This window comes from Trachypithecus francoisi, unplaced genomic scaffold (assembly GCF_009764315.1).
Source record: "Trachypithecus francoisi isolate TF-2019V2 unplaced genomic scaffold, Tfra_2.0 Lachesis_group10, whole genome shotgun sequence".
NCBI classification, from domain to species: Eukaryota; Metazoa; Chordata; class Mammalia; order Primates; family Cercopithecidae; genus Trachypithecus; species Trachypithecus francoisi.
The window spans coordinates 42,012,611-42,032,152 of NW_022681455.1; the positions used below are offsets into that span (position 1 = coordinate 42,012,611).

The window sequence follows — 19,542 nt, forward strand, 5'->3', positions numbered from 1 at the left end:
TCCTGTGTGTAAAAAGGAAAAAAAAAAAAAAACTTCAGGCTGGATGCAGTAGCTCATGCCTGTAATCCCAGCACTTTGGGAGGCTGAGGTGGGATCACTTGAGGCCAGGAGTTCAAGACCACCCTGGCCAACACAGCGAGATTCCATCTCTACTAAAAATACAAAAATCCCAGCTAGTCAGGAGGCTGAGGCACAAGAATTGCTTAAACCTGGGAGGTGGAAGTTGCAGTGAACCAAGTCTGTACCACTGCATACCAGTCTGGGAAAGAGAAGATTATCTAAAAAAAAAAAAAAATAGAGGCCGGGTGTGGTGGCTCACGCCTGTAATCCCAGCACTTCGGGAGGCCAAGGCAGGCGGATCACGACGTCAGGAGATCGAGACCATCCTGGCTAACACAGTGAAACCTCGTCTCTACTAAAAATACAGAAACAAAATTAGCCTGGTGTGGTGGCGGGTGCCTGTAGTCCCAGCTACTCGGGAGGCTGAGGCAGGAGAATGTCGTGAACCCAGGAGGTGGAGGTTGTAGTGGGCTGAGATCACGCCACTACACTCCAGCCTGGGCTACAGAGCAAGACTCCATCTCAAAAAAAAAAAAAAATAGAAAAGAAAAAAAACTCAAGAAGGCACGTCCTTCAAAATAGATTGACAGAAACACAGCACAGCATTTGACATAGCCATCTAGAAACAAGAGAATTGTGTATCCTGCTTTATAAGATACTTTTACAGGCAAGATGAACCTATGTTAGGCTGAAGATAGTTGTTTATTTATATATAAATATCATATACACTATAAGATATACAGTAAAAGGTAAAGGTATAGAACTTTATTCTCACACATAGTCTAGCAGCATACTTAGAGATGAAGTCAAAAAGAAAATTTTTCATGAAAAAAACTAAAAAGCTTTTGCCACCATGTTTAACCTTATCTGAGATGGTTTAACTCTTAGAATGTATCAGAGAAAAATTTATGTGTGGATGGCTGGTACATAAAAATGCTAATTGAGATACATATGAGAATTATAGTTAACATTTACTAAACACTTACTTCGTTCCAGACATTATTTCAAGTTTTTTATATGGATTAACAAATCAATTGCTATGAGATAGCATTTTATTGTCCTCACCTTATATCCAAGGAATTGAGGCACAGAGATAACATGCCGAAATGTCAAGTTAATAGTGACTGGTTAAAAACGGTCTAGCTCCAAATCCATGTTTTTAACCACTAGGCAAAGAAGGTTGCACAAATACATGCCATATACTTATAGATTCTGGGAGGAGGGTAAGATTCAGGTAGAGGATTGTAGTTATCTGGTAGTTTTAAATTATTGACATGAATGTATTAACTTGCATAATTTAAAAACATTTTATATCTCATAAATTTAGTCAAACCTTTTACTGGGCTTTCTGTAGAATCCTATTTCTTCAAGAAGGTCTTACTCTGTTGCCCAGGCTGGAGGGCAGTGGAATGATTATACTTCGCTGCAGCCTCAGTTCCCTGGGCTCAAGCAGTACTCTCACCTTAGCCTCCCAAGTAGCTAGCCATCACACCTGGCTTTTTTTTTTTTTTGGTACAGATGAGGTCTTACTATATTGCCCAGGCTTGTCTAGAATTCCTGGTCTCAGCCAGGCGCAGTGGCTCACGCCTGTAATCCCAGCACTTTGGGAGGCACATCCCAGCACAAGGTGGGCACATCACTTGAGGTCAGGAGTTTAAGACCAGCCTGGCCAACACCATGAAACCCCATTTCTACAAAAATACAAAAATTAGCCAGGGGTCGTGGTGGATGCCTGTAGTCCCAACTAGTTAGGAGGCTGAGGCAAGAGAATTAATTGCTTGCACCCGCGAGGCAGAGGTTGCAGTGAGCTGAGATCACACCACTGCACTCCAGCCTGGGTGACAGAGCAAGACTCCATCTCAAAACTAAATAAATAAATAAAAGAATTCCTGGCCTCAAGTCATCCTCCCACCTCAACCTCCCAAAGCAGAATTGTATCTGATTACCACCAGACACACATATGCACTTGCTCAAATGAACGGGATCCCCGTGGTGGGACAAACATCATAGCAAATGATAGCATTTGGAGAAAAAGAAGGGGTAGATAATTATTCTTGACAGGTCATGACAGATATGAGCTCTATCTTGCCACCAGTAAGTTTTAAGACCTATCCTAGACTTGTTTTAGTATGGTTGCTGTTCTTTAGGTCCCATTTTAACTTCAAATATGGCTGTGTCCCCTCATAGCTTAAGTTAATTCGTGGTACTAAAAAATTCACAAGGTTAAGATGAAAGTAAGCGGTGAAAGTTCAGAATGGAGTAAGACAAACAGTAACTGATCAGTTACCCTCATAGTATGCCAACCTCAGCCACACATAATACTATTATTATAAATAGCTTTCATAATAACATTTTATTACAGTTTTTATTTCTTACCCATTAAACAAGGTTTTTCCATCTTCTTCCATATTATTCCACAGTCATTGGTTAGGTTTCCTCTTCTCTATTACCTACAAGTGGGAAACCATCTGTAAGGCTGGGCTAATACACGGCAAGAAAAAAGCAATTTCATGAATTGTAATTACAAATTCAAAAAAGGACCAGTATATTACAATGCATTAAACTCCCGACAAGTCCTTAAAACTGATGTAACAGTGAAAAAAACTGTGATCTTTCTTTTTAGCTAAGAGTAACCAAAGAGTCAGTCACTTATGGGTAGACTGATCTATCAATGGAAGTATTAAAGGTTTACTTCCTGAAAAAATGCACTTCTGCATTTGTTTTAGGTCTTAAAAATTACACATTATATTTGCATACAATCTGAAACTCAGAAAAAAACACACAAATTCATGGTAACAAAAATACTTGAATATCAAAAGCTAAAATTATTTTAGCGTAAGTGAAATATAAAATAACAAGATGGCATGAGGTGACTCTTTTGTGCTAAGTGGGTTTATGACCTATATGTAAGCGGCATGCTTCTTTAAAAGCGGTATATATTCTGTATACAAGGACAATATATTAGCCAAAGACATGTAGAGTTTATGATTTGGACAAATTACATGTATAAGCATGTTTAAGGTTTCTGACACTTTATCAGGAAGCAGGACTCAGTATTAAGCTTGAGATCGGCAAGCTGGGCCACCACTGTAAGAGGAAAGAAGATTCTCTATTGTGTCACCCTAACAGCTAACACAGATTTCCTCTTGGAAGAAACTTTAAGAAAATATGTTCCCGGCCAGGCGCCCGCCGCCCCGTCTGGGAAGTGAGGAGCGCCTCTGTGAGCCTGCTGTGCAACCCTCCAAGTGTGAAGTAACAGCCTTATGTGTTATCTTTCTGCCCTTAACAAGTTTGCATTATCAACATTAAAATTTACTTTTTAATTAAAAGTTTTATAATTGGAGAATATATTTTTTAAAAAAAAAAAAAAGAAAAAAGAAAATATGTTCCCGGCTGGGTGCAGTGGCTCATGTCTGTAATCCCAGAACTTTGGGAGGCCAAGACGGGCGGATCATGAGGTCAGGAGATCAAGACAATCCAGGCTAACATCTTGAAACCCCGTCTCTACTAAAAATACAAAAAAAAAAAAAAAAAAAAAAAAAAAAGCAGGGCGTGGCGGCAGGCACCTGTGGTCCCAGCTACTCGGGAGGCTGAGGCAAGAGAATGGTGTGAATCCGGGAGGTGGAGCTTGCAGTGAGCCCAGATCGCGCCACTGCACTCCAGCCTGGGCAACAGAGCGAGGTCCATCTCAAAATAAAAAAAAAGAAAAGAAAATATGTTCCCATAATATGGGCTCCCATCACTCATGTACAGTTCCCTTGGAGTAGGTGGTTCACTGCAGAGTGGCTGGCTGTCAAGACCCTAGAATGGTTGTCAAGAAAGGGAAATTGCTCTGCATTAGACAAGGCAGAATTCGGTTTTATATCGCTGAAAGGAATGGGGAGAAGAATGAGGAGGAGAGAGAAATAAGAAGAAGAAAAGAGTTAGTATAATGGAGCAGAGCTGGGATTAGGTGGGGGTGAAGCTCTTGGGTCAAGGGAGGTCTGAAAACATTTTAAGAACAAGAATGTTTTACTAGGGAAGTTGTTTGCATTAATGCAAAGGCAGGCTCACTCCACCTCTATTTTGCCCCTTTCTTCAGGTAGGTACACAAAATCTGCAAATGCCCTGTGTGAATAGTGCCTTTCTGAAAATCAAAGAGGGAGCCAAGTTTCACATGTGGGTGCACTATGGTGCAAATCAGTGGCATGAGGCCAGAAAGTAGGTCCCAGAAAGCATAAGAGGTTACAAGATCATGAAACCCAGCAAATAAATATTTTTAGGGAAAGCTTACAACTTCTAGTTCTAGGTCGGGGGTTCTGAGGCAACTATATCCATGAAAAGCTAAGCTAACACTTTATGGATAGGGGTTTCACATCCATAAAATGTCCCTCAAATGACCCTACTTTCAATATAAGAACACCAAAAAATGTAAAGTTAACTTTATTACATTTAAATCTAAGTTATTCCAATTAATTTGGGATGCTCCCCCAAAGCTGACTATAATAATCAGTTCCATACCAAGTAGCACCTAGGACATGTACGTAACCATATGGAGTTTAGGCTTAAAGCCCTAGGAAAGTTATATTAATAAATGTGAAGATTAGCAACTTCAATAATTACGATGGTGATCCTGAACACTGGGAAATGATAATAAAGCAGCTCAACGCTGAAAACTATTAATAAGATTCCACACATTCAAATATTTTCTATCCAGGTCCCACTTATATCATTTACACTACTGCAATATACTTTTAAATGGGTCGGAAGTGAAATTACAGATATATAAAACAAATCACTACAGTAGGAACTAACTAAAAATGTGGATGACATCCCTTTAAACGGTCATTAGAAAGGAAGTTCCCAAAGTCAGGAGGCCATATTCCAAGCTTACCTGTTACTGAAACATGCTGAACTCTCAGGGGCTGTCTGGCTCATGCAAGAAAAGAGCACATGATGTGGAGTAACAGAGACCAGTCATCATCATGGTGTCCATTTATTACAAGACCTTCCTTAACTTCTCCGAGCCTGTTTTCTAATCTACTTCACAGCACTGGTGTAAGGAATAAATGAGAACGCAAGTAAAATACCAGTGCACTGCCTGGCACATAGCTGATGATCAACAAAGGTTTAATTTCCTTCCTTTGTCTACCTTTAGTTTAGAGCAATTTTCAGGGCTTGAAAAGGAGAAAATCCATTCTTGAAACCTTACCCAATTTACTCTTATTCTGCCAAATAATAACAATGATGATGATGGTGATGATTATTACTATAGCCTGCAACACTGATAACAGTGTTTAATGTGTGCCAGAAACACAGTTAAGTGCTGTTACATATATTAACAAATTCAATCCTCATAACAACTGTGAGGTAGATATTTTTATTCCAATTTTACAGATGAGGAAACTGTGGCATACATAAGTTCCACAGCTAGTAAGTGGCAAGGCAAGGATTCAAACCCAGGTTTCTGCTCTTCAGAAATATACCAGGCTGGGAGCAGTGGCTTACGTCTGCAATCCCAGCACTTTGGAAGGCTAAGACAGGAGGATTACTTGAGCCCAGGAGCTTGAGACCAGCCTAGGCAACACAGGGAGACCCTACCTCTACAAAAAATAATTTGCTGTGTGTTTTGGCACAAGTCTGTAGTCCCAGCTACTTGGGAGGCTAAGACAGGAAGATCACTTGAGGCCAGGAGGTCAAGGCTGCAGTGAGCTGTGTGTGATTGTACCACTGCACTCCAGCCTGAGTGACAGAGTGACACCTTGTCGAAAGAAAGAAAGAAAGAAGAGAGAGAGAGAGGAGAGAGAGAGAGAGAGAGAGAGAGAGGGAGGGAGGGAGGGAGGGGAGGGGGGGAGGGAGGGGGGGAGGGAGGGAGGGAGGGAGGAAGGCAGGCAGGCAGGCAGGCAGGCAGGCAGGCAGGCAGGCGGGAGGAAGGCACCAAAAACTAACTTCTGGGTGACATCACAGCAGCAATGCCCTTTCTTTGATAGCTCTCTAATATTAATGTAGTAAGGTATGGAATGTTCAGATGACTTACCAAGTAGAATAGACCTGTTATCTAAAAATACACATAATATAGTATCTATATATATTTTAAGATTTAGTTACATATTTTAAAATATTTTATGATAGTTATATATTTTAAAATATATTTATCTCAAAATATTTTAATGTATATTTTATATGTTTTAAAGTTTAAAAAGTGGACCAAGATAATATTAATACATTTAAGTCAGTAAATAAACTTAACCAAGATTACACCTTTTTCAGCAAGCTCAATAACGTGGCACATTCCAAACTACAAGCATTTATTAACCTATGCTGTATCTCATCTGTAAGTGCCTTGCCCTGTAAGTTCCTGGAGGACAGAAATAGCATCTTGTCTTACTTATTGTGATAGTAAGTAATATCTTTGATGTCTGACAAAGTACCTTGTCCTTAGTAGGTGCTTCAGTACATACTGACAAAAGAATGGAGAGGCTGGATATGAAACACAGACAAAATTTTCTAGTCTGCCTATTATTTCCCTTTACATTCTAAGGCACTAGCACACTATACTTATTTTCCACTATCCACACACTCCATATTTTACTAATAGCAAGGCCTTGATGGATTTAAGTGTTTTCCTTGACCCAGTCACATTTTTGGCCTATTCAAATCCATTTCTTTCTTTCTTTTTTTTTTTTTTTTTGAGATGGAGTCTCACTCTTTCACCCAGGCTGGAGTGCAGTAGCACCATCCTGGCTCACTGCAACCTCCGCCTCCCAGGTTCAAGTGATTCTCCTGCCTCAGCCTCCTGAGTAGCTGGGACTACAGGCACGCGCCACCACACCCGGCTAATTTTTGTATTTTTAGTACAGATGGGGTTTCACCATACTGGTCAGGCTGGTCTCAAACTTCTGACCTCGTGATCTACCCCGCCCCCCCAGCCTCCCAAAGTGCTGGGATTACAGGTGTGAGCCACCACGCTCAGCCCCAAATCTATTTCAATCTATAAGCTCACATAGCAAAATGTCTTACAACAAAGTCTCTAATACAATTAGAAGATTCATTAATGAAAGCAAAACATACTGTTATGTCACTTTATGTTTTTCAAAGTGCTTCCACGCATATCCCCTTGGTGCCTCAAGACAGCCGTGAGAGTAGGCAAGGCAGTCTATAATAATCTAGGAAGTTGCATCTAATCCTGTTTTGGAGTGGAAACATATTCTCATTGTCACTGCCAATGAATCAATGGCTCAAAACCTGAATTAGATACTTTCTCTGCATTGTGGTACAAAGTCTCTAAGAATGACATATTTTTAAGTCCAATGTAATAAATGACTTTTTAAATCATAAATGATCAGCCATCTAATTGAACTTTTTTTTAATTAAGACAGAGCTTTGCTCTGTCGCCCAGGCTGGAGTGCAGTGGCACGATCTCGGCTCACTGCAGCCTCCGCCTCCTGGGTTCAAGTGACTCTTCTGCCTCAGCCTCCCAAGTAGCTGGGACTATAGGTGCGTGCCACCACACCTGATTAATTTTTGTATTTTTAGTAAAGAGGGGGTTCACCATGTTGGCCAGGATGGTCTCGAACTCCTGACCTCGTGATCCGCCAGCCTCGGCCACCGAAAGTTTTGAGATTACAGGCGTGAGCCACTGCAACCAGCCGTAATCGAAGTTAAAACAGCCCAAATGCCTTGGAAGACACAAGGCAGAGGAAATTCACACAACTAAATAAAGAAAAAATTTACATGCATTTACAGCTAAATAAAGAAAACTTTAAAATTTTAAGGAGACCACAATCAGCAATTACAATTAAATCTCTCTTGGCTGCTAAATTAGAAAGCCTAGTACAGGATAGCAGGAAGAGAACTAAACTAGGTATCAGGAAGCCTGGGTTTCAGTCCACACTCTGCCACTGATTAATTATGTTATCTCCAGTCCCACTCAAATTTAAAATTCTAAAATTTTGTACATATCGCCCAGAGTAAATAAGAAACATATAACATTTTACATTTCAGTGCACCACACAGAAAGCATGAAAAAAAGGTTCAAGATTTGTTGACTTTACTAAGATTCAAAAGTATTAGTTTGCCATGGGTTTTGTCCATTTATGGCTCTCAATAATGGTTTAAGTTCAAACTCAAGGACTCTGCACAGAAACTGCAAAACAGAGATTTTTGAATTATTGTGAAATACAAAGGGTAGAAGGATTGCATTTACACATTTTGACTATGATTCAGAATAATCTAGGTGGTAATAGTGCTGTTCATTTGCCACATGAATTGACTTCTTAGAAGTTATTTATTAAAATGCTTCCTCACCATTAAACAGAAATGCAGTCCACAAAGCTGTATTTACAGTATACATGGAATGGCAACCTAGACTATGAGCTTCCTGGGAGAAAGGGTTATTTATCATCCATTATTGTGTCTTGTTGACATAGCATAGTACATAGTACAAAGGACATGTTAATATATACTGCTGGTCAAATGAATCACTGATAGGGGATCTGGGTTTGTTTTTTTTTTTGAGACAATCTCACTCTGTTGCCCAGGCTGGAGGGTAGTGGCATGATCTTAGCTCACTGCAACCTCTGCCTCCCAGGTAAGCAATTTGCATGCTTCAGCCTCCCAAGTAGCTGGGATTACAGGTTCACACCACCACATCCAGGTAATTTTTGTATTTTTAGTAGAGACAGGGTTTCACCATGTTGTCCAGGTTAGTCTTGAACTCCTGGCCTCAAGTGATCTGCCCAGGCCTACAAAAGTGCTGGGATTATAGGTGTGGGCCACCACCGTGCTGGGCTGAGGACCCCATTTTTGACATTTATCTTAAATTTTACTTCCTAGGCAATATGCTGCCTAACATTTATAAAATACTTTTTTTTACAGACAGGGTCTCACTATGTTGCCCAGGCTCGTCTTGAACTCCAGACTCCAGGACTCAAGCGAACCTACCACCTCAGCCTCCCAAGTAGCTGGGACTACAGGCATGTGGCACCCCGCCCAGCTCTTAAGTACCTATTTTCATTAAAAACTTCATGTGGTATTTACCACTGCAAATGGTAATTTTATCATCTCTCCACACATATATTTTTGTATTAGAAAAAAAATTATCATATTGTTTTAGCTTTCTTTCTTTCTTTTTTTTTTTTTTGAGACGGAGTCTTGCTCTTGTTGCCCAAGCTGGAATGCAATGGCATGATCTCAGCTCACTGCAACCTCTGTCTCCTGGGTTTAAGCGATTCTCCTGCCTTAGCCTCCCAAGTAGCTGGATTACAGGCACCTGCCACCACACCCGGCTATTTTTTTATTTTTAGTAGAGACAGAGTTTCGCCACGTTGGCCAGGCTGGTCTCAAACTCCTGACCTCGTGATCCACCCGCCTCGGCCTCCCAAAGTGCTGGGATTACAGGCGTGAGCCATCGCGCCCGGCCGTTTTAGCTGTCTTAAATAAAAACAATTTGGGATCATTACAATGATGCATAAAAGATCCAGAGTCTGACTGAAAGATGGCCAGGCCCCATATCATAAATTTCCTTCTCTAAATGGCTGTATGATGATTAGGATCAAAATGGCTTTAGGAATCCACTTGCCCTGTTGATTGTCTTCCATATGTAATAAGATACTAGATGGATATGTTAATGTATAAGGGACATATGAGCACGAAAGATTGAAAAAGCTTTAGATTTAGAATGAGATGGCTTCAGTTTAAGGTCCAGGTTATCTACTTATTACCAGTGTGGCCTTGGGCAATTCACTAACGTCTTGAGAATCCCTACTTTCTCATTTGTAAAGTATATAACATCAGCTCTACTTTCTTCCAAAAGAGTTGCAAAGATCAAATAAGAAAATGTGTGTAAGTGCATTATAAACTGGCAAGAGTTGTACATATGTTAGGTATTCTTTCTTCGCTACCTAAGAAAGCAAACACTTTAGATCATCATTCTAGCAAAAAGAAACACTGACATTCAAACATCCCAGATGTTCTGGGGCAGGCTGCGATAAAAGAGCTTCATCATTCAGGTAGAATTCAAGAATCCTAAAATGTGTTGGGTATCTGGGTCTTTATAATTTTAACTGACAGCTTAATAAGAACTAAAAGACATACGATCTTAGCCAGATTGGGAGTTCCTTCTCACCAAAAAATAACATGACCTGAGAGCAAAGGAATGTGCTTGCATTCTCCTCAGCCATCCAAGATAAATGCACATAAAAACAATACCAATTCCCATTTAGTTTGTAGAGCAGCAGCATCAGCTACAAAGATCACCTTTATATAGTTTCTACTTTATCACTCTGCTTAAAGCTAATCCTGCTTCTTATATGTCCCACATATAATAAATATTAATTGGTAGAGTTCAGTCTGCCAGCATACATTAAAATCATTAATTCTGTCATTATCAAGCACTTCTTATAAATACCATACAGTAATTTTGTTAGCAAAGCAACAATTTTAATAAGAGATTTATGAATATTATACTTCCTCCTAGATACCATATTGTGTGAGGTGTTTTCATGTACACTTGCTCAGTTAATTCTCACAATGAGGTGGGTATCAGCAGAATTTTACAGCATGAAGCACAGAGGGCCCAATTTCGTTAGGAAATGACCCAGGATCACACAGCAAGGAAGCAGCAACACGTAGGCCCAAGATAATTGCTTTGAATTGCTGCAATTCTAGTATCCCTATATCAGTGGCAAGGAACATACAATTTATTTAAGTAGGTTTTTTGCCTGTGGTAAAACTTAGTTGGAAGTTAGCCTTGTTTGAGAAGTTACTCAACTATGTATCTGCACTCATCCTACAAAAATGGTTTCTAACTTTAAACATAGGTCAGACAGGTATGGTGGCTCATGCCTATAATCCCAGCACTTTCAGAGGCAAGGGTGGGAGGACTGCTTGAGGCCAGCAGTTTGAGACCAGCCTGGCCAACAGAGTGAGACCCTGCCTCTATGTTTTGTTTTTGAAACAGGGTCTTTGTCGCCCAGGTTGGAGTGCAGTAGTGCAATCATGGCTCACTGCAGCCTCAAACTCCAGGGTGCAAGCTATCCTTTCACCTCAGCCTCCCAAGTAGCTAGGACCACAGGCACATGCCACCACACCTGGCTAATTTTTTTTTTAGTTTTATGTAGAGACGGAGGGTCTCCCTATGTTAAGGAGAAGCCCAAAGCAAACTGAATTGTGCTAAGACAAACCAGAAAAACTCAAAATGCCTCTGAAAGTGGGGATAGCAGACAAGGCTAAAAAAAGGAGAATGGGGTAAAAGTTCTACCCCTAGATTGCCACCCTGTCTCCAAGCAGCTGCTGGGCAGAGGATGGGAGGTTTGTTCTCTGGAAAGATTACTAGAGAGACTCTGGACTAGGCACAACTAGGGGCAGGCCCACCAGTCTAAAAAAGATGGTGATTAAGAGAAAGGTGGACATCCCTAGCCATTTTCCCCACTCAGCTTCCCAAATGTTGCAGCCAGGTTTGTAAGCCCTAAGCAGGTAATAGGAACATTCTTTCTGGGGATGAACCTGGTCAAGAGAAAAGCACAAATACTGACTGTCAGAGCTGTTCTCTCAAAGAATATGGGTCCTTGACTAATCAGCTTACAATGAAAACCACCAGTTAACTTTTAGAAGCTGCCACTCAGGCAAATCCAGCTTTCAGGTTTTTCGTGGCTCACTCCTGAATATAAGTAAAACAGCCAAAGCTATACTTTTAACGAAATTCCCTAAATGAAAGATCAAAATAAATGAAATGAACAAGTAAGGTATTTTAAGGAAACAGATATTTTACAGAAAGCTAAGGAAAGAACATGGTCAGAGAACAGCTAGCCCATCTATGAAACAAAAATAATGCTACTAAGAAAAAGCTACTAAAAAGCAACATTCACAGAAAAAAAACTCGTGAATATTAAAAATATGACAGCATAAATATAAAACTAATTAGAAAGGTCTTAAGATGAAGTTCAAGACACCCCCCAGAAAGTAGAATAAAGAGACAAAAACACGGGAAATAGGAAAAGAAAATTAAAGGACTCATCAGTCTAGAAATTCCAAACACAAGTATTAAGAGTTCGAGAGGAAGAACAGAGAAAACGGGGGGCAAGGAGGAAAAGGAAGGGATTGGTTAGAATTTAAGAATTCAGGCTGGGCGCGGTGGCTCATGCCTGTAATCCCAGCACTTTGGGAGGCTGAGGCGGGCGGATCACGAGATCTGGAGATGGAGACCATCCTGGTTAACAAGGTGAAACCCCGTCTCTACTAAAAAAATACAAAAATTAGCCTGGTGGTGTGGTGGCGGGTGCCTGTAGTCCCAGCTACTTGGGAGGCTGAGGCAGAAGAATGGCGTGAACCCGGGAGGCAGAGCTTGCAGTGAGCCGAGAGTGCGCCACTGCACTCCAGCCTGGGAGACAGAGCAAGACTCCGTCTCAAAAAAAAAAAAAAAGAGTTCAAGAAAATTTCCCAGAATTGAAAAGTCTGTTACCAAATTGAAAAGGCCCTCCAAGTGTCCAGCATAACAGACAAAACAAGGCCTACAATGAGGCTAATTGTATTAAAATTTCAGAACATTTCCAGGGAGGAAAAAAATAGTCAAGAATCAGAACATCATCAGACTTCTCATCAGCAACAACAGAAGCTAGAAGCCAATAGAGTGATGCCTGATAAACTCAGAGAAAATAGAAAATATTCTCTTATCTAGAATTCTATACCCAGGTAAACTATAAATCAAGTATAAAAGAAAATAAAGACATTTTCATATATGCAGAATCCCAAACAAATTTACATCTCATGTACCTTTTTCTCAGGAACTTCTGGGGGACATGCTCCACACAAATTAAAATATAAACAACAAAGGAGAAAGATATCAAGTCCAGGAAAACAGGGGGTTCTCCATAAGAAGGCAAAAGAAATACCCAGGATATGAGAGAAGTAGATTCCAGGATAAAAGCTGGGCAGGTCTAGAAAAGAACCTACACAGATTTTTATTTATTTTATTTATTTTTTATTATTTTATTTTGAGATGTAGTCTCATTCTGTTGCCCAGGCTGGAGTGCAGTGGTGTGGTCTCAGCTCACTGCAACCTGTCTTCCAGGTTCCAGCAATTCTCCTGCCTCAGCCTCCCAAGTAGCTGGGATTACAGGCGCCTGCCACCACGCCGTATTTTTAGTGGAGATGGGATTTCACCATGTTGGCCAGGCTGATCTGAAACTCCTGACCTCGTGATCCACCCACCTCGGCCTCAGAAAGTGCTAATATTACAGGCGTGAGCCACCCTGCGGAGCCCCTACACAGATTTTTGTAAGCATAAGCCTTAGCCGGGCGAGGTGGTGGGCGCCTGTAGTCCCAGCTACTCGGGAGGCTGAGGCAGGAGAATGGCGTAAACTCGGGAGGCGGAGCTTGCAGTGAGCTGAGATCCGGCCACTGCACTCCAGCCGGGGTGACAGAGCGAGACTCCGTCTCAAAAAAAAAAAAAAAAGCATAAGCCTACTGTTTAGAAATATGGCATTAAATACCAGAAAAAAAAAAAAAAAAGTTTGAGTTTCAAGGCAAAACAAAAAGTATTTGGAAAACTCAAATGGTATGTGTGGCTTTCTTTGAAAAAAATTAAGGGCAGGAAATAATGTTTTTGCTGATAGATATTCAAAAATCAGTCATAAAACCAGCAAAGAGAAAAAGAAGAATATTTAATATATTATGATGTCACTGGAGAAGGTTCATGGTTTATACCTACGTCAATCACTTAATGAATTAAAATTCCTTTTTCATTCAAACAGATGCTAAACAAAAGTCAAAAGAACAACTTGACTGAATCACATTTTGGTGCAGAATGAAAACACTTAAAAAGTTGTAATGCTTCCTCAGGAAAGGAAAGCACAAATACTGCAAGTCTGTTAGAACAAGGCAAGGTGCATGTAGAATCAGTCACTTGTTCTTTCCCAAAGACTTAAACTACGGAATAATGATGAGACTCAAATCTGAAACATCTGCTGCCCCACTGTCTCTAAAACCTAAAAAATGACTTCTCAATTAGGATATATGCTTTTCTCTATCTCCAAATACTTAAAAAAGTAAAACACCTATATTTTCTATTGACCTTTTATAGCAAAATGAGGGGTATCGTATGGTATTTTTAAACATACGTAATATCACCTACTACTAATCAATGAGTGTTAAAACCATACTTCTTGTTTTGCTTGACGGCATCAAGGAACAAAAACACACTTATTGATCACATGTTGGGCTCTGCATGGACAGGCAGGTAGAAAAGGCATCTAGGGAATCTGTAAGTGAGGAAATAGCTGGACCTGATATTTTTTGATAAGTGATTAATTTTGACCAGGGATTTTTAAAAATTAAACTAAAACACATTCTGGCAAAAACATTTGCTCTCACTTTTTACCATAAAGGAAGACAATGAGAATAGATTAGCAAGGTGGTTTAACTGTAGCATATTCCATAGCTTTCAAGTTGAATGTTAAAAAAATTTTTTTTTGTTTCATAGTCTGGAATCAGGAAGAAAATTATACTTTACGCTTCTGCATAAAGTATGGTTTTCTTTCCTTTTTAAACTTTGAGAAAATACACCATTCTCTTACAAAACATAATACATACCCAATAGTTCCTCCAGTTAAATAATAATAAAATAGTATGTTCACTCTTTCAAGCTCGTGGATGTACTGACTTAACTTTGTAAAAAGATGCCAAATCTTGGTAAATTAATCTAAATCAAATTATAATCTCAATAATCAAAATTATAACAGGACATTTTGGGGAGGGAGGAAACTAGAAAAACTAAATCTGAACTATTTATGAAAAAAAAGATCCACAGATAGTTATATCAATTTTTAAAAACAAAAGCAAAGAGAGGGAATCCATCCTGCCATGTCTTAAGAAATACTAGAAAGGCACAGTAATAAACATGATATGGTACAGGATCTCATCTAGGGTGTGTCTGGAAATGCATGGGCCATCATGGATGTCACAATTACAGGGCAACACTACTGACATTGAGTGGACAGGCCCTGCCGTGCTAAATATACCTACTCTACTAACTGTGCCCCCTTTAAGAAACTTCAAGATAAATACACCAATGAGATAGAACAGAAAGGTGAGCAACTTGATTTACAATAAGGGTGTTACTACAAATCAACTAGAAAGTTCAGCTAGTTTAGTAGATGGTATTGGGAAATAAAAAAAAAATAAGGCTGGATCCAACTTATACCACATCTAAAGATTGCTCCATGTACTTTAAAAACTTAAGGGGAAATGTAAAGCCATAAAGCTAAAAGAAATTTAGGGAGACAATCTGGATGATCTAAGTCCAAGAAGCAGTAATAAGGCAAATACAGTACGCTAAAAAATGATGGATGTGTCTATATCAAAATCAAGAATCTCCATTCAATGAAGAACACCAAGGCAGCCATGCGCGGTGGCTCACGCCTGTAAATCCCATCACTTTGGGAGTCCGAGGCGGGCAGATCACAAGGTCAGGAGATCAAGGCCATCCTGGCTAACACGGTGAAACCCCGTCTCTACTAAAAATACAAAAAATAAGCTGAGTGTGGTGGCACACGCCTGTAGTCCCAGCTACTCAGGAGGCTGAGGCAGGAGAATTGCTTGAACCCGGGAAGCAGAGGTTGCAGTGAGCCAAGATCACACCACTGTACTCCAACCTGGGCAATAAGCAAGACTCCGTCTCAAAAAAACCAAAAAACAAAAAACACGTAGGCAAAGTTAATAGATGACACTCCAGAAGATGATATTTATATGGTCCAAAACCAACCAGGGATTTAAGAAATATTATATATATAAAGGAGTTCTATAAATCAACAAGAAAAATACAGGAAACAAAGGATATGAAGAGGCAAAGGAAAATGGCTAACTAGAATTGAAGAAATTATTAAACTCGCTGGTAACTAGAAATAAAAATTAAACAGCCTAGCCAACATGGCAAAACCCTGTCTCTACTAAAACTACAAAAAAATTAGCTGGGTGTGGTGGCACACGCCTGTAATCCCAGCTACTCGGGAGGCTGAGGCAGGAGAACTGCTTGAACCCAGGAGATGGAGGTTGCAGTGAGCTGAGATTGCACCACTGCACTCCAGCCTGGGAGAGTGAGACTCTGTCTCAAAAAAAAAAAAAAAAAAAAAAAAGGCCGGGCACAGTGGCTCACGCTTGTCATCCCAGCACTTTGGGAGACCAAGGCAGGTGGATCACCTGAGGTCAGGCAGGAGTTCGAAACCAGCCTGGCCATCATGGTGAAACCCCATCTCTACTAAAATTAACCAGGTATGGTGGCACACGCCTGTAATCCCAGCTACACAGGAGACTGAGGCAGGAGAACAGCTTTAACCCAGGAGGCAGAGGTTGCAGTGAGCCGAGATCGTGCCACTGTACTCCAGCCTGGGTGACAGAGTGAGACTCCATCTCAAAATAAATAAATAAATAAACAAAATTAAAATTAAAATGAGACATTACTAAAAGGTCACAATTAGAAATGTGGACAATACCAAGTGTTGGGGGGGCGGTTATAGGAACACAATGCTTGTTGTTATTAGCTTATATAACCATTCAACAGCCTCATAGTACTTATGCCGCAATGCTACTCCTGGGTCTGTGTCCCTGAGAATTCTCAAACATGTCCATAATGGACATGTGCAAGACTGTTACTGGTAGCATTGTTAACGGTAGCCTAGGTGCCCATCACTATGGGAATAGATGCACACCACGGAATACTATGCTGCAGCTAGAAGCAGTTAGCTAAATCTACATCCACATTAACAGTTTTTTTTGTTTTGTTTTGTTTTGTTTGAGACGGAGTCTCACCCTGTCACTCAGGCTGTAGTGCTGTGGTGCAATCTTGGTTCATTGCAACCTCCGCCTGCTGGGTTCAGGCAATTCTCCTGCCTCAGTCTCCCGAGTAGCTGGGACCACAGGCGCGTACCACCACACCCAGCTAATTTTTTGTATTTTTAGTAGAGACGTGGTTTCACCATGCTGGCCAGGCTGGTTTCGAACTCCTGACCTCGTGATCTGCCCGCCTCGGCCTCCCAAAGTGCTGGGATTACAGGCATGAGCCACCATGCCCGGCTCATACATAGATCTTAAAACATAGTGCTCACTGAAAAAAGTAAAAACCAGAGTAAGATCTACAGCATTTCTACAAGGAGAATTCTATAGCCAAATTCTACAACAGTGTAGTGTAATGAGCAATTTTGTAATTAAAAATACATATACCAAAAGAATCAGTAAGTATTTTACAAAGATGCATACAGAATCAAGGACATACCAAACACATTAGAGAGTATGACTGTGAGGTGGGGAGGAAAATAGACATGGGAATGAGGGTTGAACAGAAAGCCTTTGAACACCAATGTTATACTGTACCCAAATTATAGGAGTATGAAGTCCAAATTCAGAATAACATTTTTCATTCATGCATACATTAATTTATTCCATAAAAACTTATTGAACACCTCTTAAGTGCCAAGAACTCTGCTTAAATAGAAACTTCTTATTTCTGAAGGTATTTTTTTACATCAGATATGTTTTAATTGGAAGTGGAAGGGAAAAACAATTTACAGTAGTATATAATATATACTAAAAAATGAGAAACTCACCATCCTCAAAATGTTTTACAAAACTTTTTTCATCAAATAGAAATGTACCTTGAAGTTTAAATGATAAAGTTAAATGAAAAATCAAAATACAAAAAGAACTCTATAAGTCCAACGTAAATTAGACAGCCACATCTCAATCCACAGATAAAATGCCTTTTCTCATAGCTTTCAGCGGTGAAACAACTACTTTTTGGAGGATAAATTTTTTCTATTTTATTTGTCCTATGTAATGCCCTCCCTCTGCACCCGACAATATTTCAACTGCTCAGGAACACTTCTCACCAGACTTCTGTTTTCTAAAAGATGTCACAAGCAGACTGCTGGCTGCCAACGTAGGTGCTGTAGTTAATATGCTCATTATGCCATGCTGCTAACAAAAACTGATTAACGCATTCAGTGTAGAGTGACATGTCTATTCCATATTCCCTGGGCACTGAGAATAACATTTTCAAAAAAAAAAAAATTACTTGTTCACCCCTTTTTAGATGTCTCCTAATGAAAGGCCACAAGTTCCAAATGTTAGCTAGTATACATGATAATACTGGGAAAGGAAAATAATAGCAACCAGTAGTAGGACAATATCTGCCTATAAGGCTCTAAAATTGCAATCAGATTTAGATTACTGAGTGTCAGCACACAATCATATCTCACTGTAACCTTGAACTCCTGGGCTCAAGCAATCACTCCCACTCAGGTGGATCACTTGAGGTCAGGAGTTCGAGACCAACCTGACCAACAAGGCGAAATCCTGTCTCTACTAAAAATACAAAAATTAGCCAGGCGTGGTGGCATGCACCTGTAGTCCCAGCTCCTGAGGAGGCTGAGGCAGAATGGCTTGAAGCCGGGAGGTGGAAGCTGCAGTGAGCCAAGATCACACTACTGCACTCCAGCCTAGGGGACAGAGTGAGACTCCGCCTCAGGAAAAAAAAAAAGAGAGATTCTCCCACGGGCCTCCCAATGTGCTGGGATAACAAGGTAAACTACACACTGGGCCCAATTTGGGATTTTCAGTATGGAGTAGACAATGAGGCCACTCACAGATGAGACTGATGTCTTCATTAAAGCACACTTACCTTTCACTTGGAATGCATTGTTATAAGCTCTTCAAGTTACGTCACACATTCCTTTTTTTTTTTTTGAGACAGAGTCTCACTCTGTCACCCAGGCTGGAGTGCAGTGGCTCAATCTCGGCTCACTGCAAGCTCCGCCTCCCGGGTTCACACCATTCTCCTGCCTCGGCCTCCCAAGTAGCTGGGACTACAGTCGCCCGCCACAACTGGCTAATTTTTTGTATTTTTAGTAGAGACGGGGTTTCACCATGTTGGCCAGGATGGTCTTGATCTCCTGACCTCGTGACCTCCTCGTCTCGGCCTCCCAAAGTGCTGGGATTACAGGCGTGAGCCACCGCGCCTGGCCGTTATGTCACACATTTCTAAAATATTTCTTTTAAGAGTATATTCAATTCCACAGTGATATGTTTGCTTTCTCATCTTTACTTATAAGACCCCTCCTCTAATCAGTTGACCATATTTTACTTTTTTATATGCAATGTTTTTAACCTGACCTTTGACCTCTTTTAGATACAAGCATGCAATCAGTGTATAGCCATGCATACAATTGATACAGGTGATTATATCAGAACATAAAAAAAGGAGAGTGAAAGATGTAAATGTTAGCAATGACCATCTATAGGGATATTCTTGGCATTCTGATTTATAAAAACATAACATTAATACAGTCCTACATACTCTATGAATGCCTACATAAATGAGATGACCTCTGTTCATAAATGCTGATTTGCTGTCAAGGGCTATATGTCTATGATCATAAAGCTATTAGTAATGACGGCTGAATTGAGCAATTCATACATTTTCTTACCTGATTTTCTTTGTGGCTACCTCCAATT

The 19,542-nt window shown here is 40.3% G+C and overlaps 1 protein-coding gene across 8 annotated transcripts in view; it reads right to left on the reverse strand.

Moving 5' to 3' along the window:
* USP49 (ubiquitin specific peptidase 49) overlaps positions 1 to 19,542 on the reverse strand; it is a 101,420-nt gene that overhangs the window by 72,892 nt on the left and 8,986 nt on the right. For 5 of the 8 annotated variants that reach the window (XM_033217128.1, XM_033217125.1, XM_033217126.1 and 2 more), the window contains exons 3-4: positions 4,934 to 5,092; positions 2,437 to 2,510 (exon numbers count right to left, since the gene is read on the reverse strand). The gene's annotated coding sequence lies outside the window, so the exon portion shown is untranslated. The remainder of the gene's footprint in view (positions 1 to 2,436; positions 2,511 to 4,933; positions 5,093 to 19,542) is intronic. The other 3 variants (XM_033217131.1, XM_033217129.1, XM_033217130.1) reach the window with 1 other exon arrangement.